Genomic DNA, 4359 nt, shown 5'->3' with positions numbered 1-4359 from the left:
TCTGGACTATGCCTTTAAAATGTCCCTATAGATGTAGATGAGAGGTGGCGACTGCTGCAATTTGGAAACAAAGTTATTTTTCATGCAGACAAATGTTACAACATCTCAGCGCAGGGGACAGCAGAGTGTTGGTGGAGCTCTGCCGCCATCTAGTGGCCGTTCCTCAGAACTGCATCACCCGAGAAATGCTCATTTGTTACTTTGTTAAAAATGACACTTAACCACTTCCTCTCCGGAGAAATTTCTTACTATTCGCACACGCACACACATGATAAAATCTGAATTTGTGGCTAGAAAACAGCTTTAGACCCCCCAACAATGATACATTTTCTGAAAGCAGAGGCCCTGTAGGATAAAAAAAAAATGCTAGTTGCAATTTTTTACGTCGCACGGTATTTGCGCAAATGTTTATCAAACCTGCCCGAGATCACGCTTGCCGGGGACCTCAACAGCTGCATCTGTCGGAAAATTTAAAGTGCCGGTGTCGGCACTGAACCGGACTGTCCGGGTGAAAACCGTACAGGTGGCAACCCTAGTGTCTGCCCCATCTTCCACCTCCACATTGCTGCCTCCTTCCAGCCATTACAGTTTTTGGCTCATTGCCCTCAAGTTCTGGTTCCGAATCTGCTCAGCCACTGCGTTGGCACTTGTGCTTCCCTGTGTCCTTACTCCTCCTGTCACCACTTCCAGGGGAGTTGGACAAGTGGTGCAAGGGTAGCCCCATGTTCAGCTTGGACTCCATCCAGGTACATGACCAGTGGCCTCTATAGGGGGGTGCGGGGGTTCGGCTCACACCCGCATGACACCATTGAATTGGAGGGCCATTGGAAATGACTGACAGTCATTTTGGTGTCACCTCCTCTGAAAAGTTGGGAACTCGGTCATGGACCAGGGAGCCTGACAGTTGCACGAGAGAGAAGGGAACGTCCCCTCCTCTCTCTGCCGGTGTTCATCACCAAGATGGCCGCTGGCAGGTAACAACACATGACGTCATCACGCGCATGTGCAATGAGGTCACGTGCATGCGCGATGACGTCACAACGGGGTGTCACCCAGTACCCACTCCGGGTGACCCCTCGCCTCGGGACGCCCCTGTACGTGACACATGTAGAAGGTAAGCTATACATGTGTAGCGCCCCCCGAGCCCCCATGAAAGGACTTTCTAAGCATAACGAACTGCTCAGTTTTCCGAAGGTCTGGATGGGAAGGGGGTGTAACACCGCGGATGTCAACTGGTTAATTATCTTCCAACATATTACAAATCTCACTGAAAGGTTTGGAAATGTTTGGGAATTTGTCCCAGCACCACCTCAGGCTTTGGAAAACAATTGTGACACATTGGATTTGGAGGCTTCCTATCCACTTGCAGTCAGGTCCTCAGATAATGAAGGATGGAGACTCTGTGCTTCTCCATTCCATATTCCCAAAATCATCACTAACACCAGCCAATGAGTGCCGAGCTTCTTCCCCAAGATCCTCCAGCAGAGACTTACATTGCTCTATAGAGATGGGAACGTGTTTATAACAAATCCCAAAATGATAGCAGAGCAAACATGGCGACGGACATTTCCCATAACGCCCCAGAGATTGGCATTACATACTGAGCCAGACATTTGGGTGAGTCAAACAACTGATAAGAGCAATGGAAGTGCAGAGTCTGAAATCCTCCTGTGACTGGATGTTGGGAGGTCTGATGCTGCCAGGAAATGTCAGTCTCCCTTCCGGGTAAAGCTCGTCCATGTGCACCTTGCTGGAAAGCTGGATATGAATTGACAAGTGCGTTTCCCATTCGTTTCACCATGCCTGTCGCAGCATCTCAGCTCCCTCTGGTGGTTGCATGTGGCCACATTCCTTCAGTCAGCCTGGCTACATGCCCCCCACAGCCTGGCTACTTGCCCCTCCCAGCCTGGCTACATGCCCCTCTCAGCCTGGCTACATGCCCCTCCCAGACTGGCTACATGCCCCTCCCAGCCTGGCTACATGCTCCTCCCAGCCTATCTACACGCCCCTCTCAGCCTATCTACACGCCCCTCTCAGCCTATCTACACGCCCCTCTCAGCCTATCTACACGCCCCTCTCAGCCTATCTACACGCCCCTCTCAGCCTATCTACACGCCCCTCTCAGCCTATCTACACGCCCCTCTCAGCCTATCTACATGCCCCTCACAGCCTATCTACACGCCCCTCTCAGCCTATCTACACGCTCCTCTCAGCCTATCTACATGCCCCTCACAGCCTATCTACATGCCCCTCTCAGCCTATCTACATGCCCCTCTCAGCCTATCTACACGCCCCTCTCAGCCTATCTACACGCCCCTCCCAGCCTGGCTACACGCTCCTCCCAGCCTGGCTACACGCTCCTCCCAGCCTGGCTACATGCTCCTCCCAGCCTGGCTACATGCTCCTCCCAGCCTATCTACACGCCCCTCTCAGCCTAACTACATGCCCCTCTCAGCCTGGCTACATGCCCCTCCCAGCCTGGCTTCATGCCCCTCCCAGCCTGGCTACATGCCCTTCACAGCCTGGCTCCATGCTCCTCCCAGACTGGCTCCATGCCCCTCCCAGGCTGGCTCCATGCCCCTCCCAGCCTGGCTACATGCCCTTCACAGCCTGGCTCCATGCTCCTCCCAGACTGGCTCCATGCTCCTCCCAGACTGGCTCCATGCCCCTCCCAGGCTGGCTCCATGGCCCGCTCAGCCTGGCTACATGCCCCTCTCAGCCTGGCTACATGCCCCTCCCAGCCTGGCTACATGCCCCTCTCAGTCTGGCTACATGCCCCTCCCAGCCTGGCTACATGCCCCTCTCAGTCTGGCTACATGCCCCTCTCAGCCTGGCTACATGCCCCTCCCAGCCTGGCTACATGCCCCTCACAGCCTGGCTCCATGCCCCTCCCAGACTGGCTACATGGCCCGCTCAGCCTGGCTCCATGCCCCTCCCAGACTGGCTACATGCCCCTCTCAGTCTGGCTACATGCCCCTCCCAGCCTGGCTACATGCAAACATGAGCATGAAATGAACCTGCTCCACCCAAAGGGCTTGTTCGGCAGCTCGCCAGCAAGTATCAATAAACAACACTCCATAGTAATAATATAACATGAAGCCCGAATGGAACCGGCCGAATGTACGAATGATCATAAAAAGAAGCCGCTCCACCGCAAACTGAAATCAACTAAATTCCTTCAAATGATCTCACGCGTTATAAACTACAAGACTGTGTGGGGTTTTTTTTTTTAACCATTTCACGGGCGCCGCAATTTGAAAGTCATGACATGTTTGGTGTCTGTTGATCCGGCGTGACGCCGACTTTTATATTCTACCCCCAGAAATTGTGTATTATGTTCTATTTCTGTGCACTTCATTTCATTTTATCCTAAATATACGGGTTTGATAAACATTTGCTCAAATACCGTGCGACATAAACAACTACAAGTGCCATTTTTACATTCTCCGGGGCCTCGGCTTTCAGAAAATATATCATTGTTCGGGGGTTCCGAAGCCGTTTTCGGATGTTATGCAAGAGTGAAGAAATTGCTCCGGGCGGGAAGTGGTTAATCCCAAGGCTCCCCACCTGGTCATGTGATCCGTCACATGACTTGTGAGGCTCCGCCCCCCTCCTGTACAGTTCTTTCCTAGCAGACTGTCACACTCCCCCCTGTAGCAGGCTCTGTGACTTGGACGGACGTTCTGCTGCGGTCGCGGTGTAATTGGTCCTCCTTGCGGTTGATCGGACGGACTTTGCGTTCAGGTGAGTGTGGCGTCGTGCCATGTGCACCCTCCCCCCATGTACCACCATGCACCGCAGCTGAGTGCCCCTGAGTCACATGGGCAGCCAGGGTGACTTTACCAAAGTGCTCACTGCCAGTAATGAGCCCTGACCGGTGTGTGCCGGCGGTGCAGACCACATGGTCATGCATGGTCGGTGCTGGAAGGCGGTAGAGCACGGCGGCGGACGGCATCACCACCATCCCACCCGTCCCTTATCTTCCATGGCCAGGGGCTGCCTGTGTTTGAAGGATAAGGACTGGCGGGGAGGGTCATGTGACGCAGCGGGGTCCCTCACCAGGAAAGGTGCTTTTTAACCCTTTCACTGCCAAGGCGGTTTTTGCTTTTTTTTTTTTTTTTGCACACTTTATAATACACATTTATATATTTTCTGAAAGCGCAGACCCTGTAGTAAACTTCTGCACAGCAGCGGATTATTTTTTTAGGTTACTGAAATTCGGATCCGTCAGGAATTCGGAGTCGATCCGAAGTTCTCGTTTTCAGAATTGAGATCTATTTGGATGGAGTTTTTTTTCAAACGTGAAATGAATAACAATAATAAAAAAAACAGTATGGAGTGTGTGCCCCCCCCCCCCCC

At 52.8% G+C, this 4359-nt stretch overlaps 1 protein-coding gene across 1 annotated transcript in view; it reads left to right on the top strand.

Moving 5' to 3' along the window:
• Positions 1-3712: 3712 nt before the first annotated feature.
• The window catches only part of TMEM14C (transmembrane protein 14C), a gene marked incomplete at its 3' end in the record, with an annotated part of 7218 nt that continues 6571 nt past the window's right edge, over positions 3713-4359 (top strand). Inside the window, exon 1 of the mRNA XM_018574375.1 lies at positions 3713-3744. The remainder of the gene's footprint in view (positions 3745-4359) is intronic.

Source organism: Nanorana parkeri, unplaced genomic scaffold (assembly GCF_000935625.1).
Source record: "Nanorana parkeri isolate BGI_ZX_2015 unplaced genomic scaffold, ASM93562v1 scaffold2907, whole genome shotgun sequence".
Taxonomy (NCBI): Eukaryota; Metazoa; Chordata; class Amphibia; order Anura; family Dicroglossidae; genus Nanorana; species Nanorana parkeri.
Note: the sequence above shows the minus strand (reverse complement) of the source record. Positions and strands in the feature narration are given on the sequence as shown.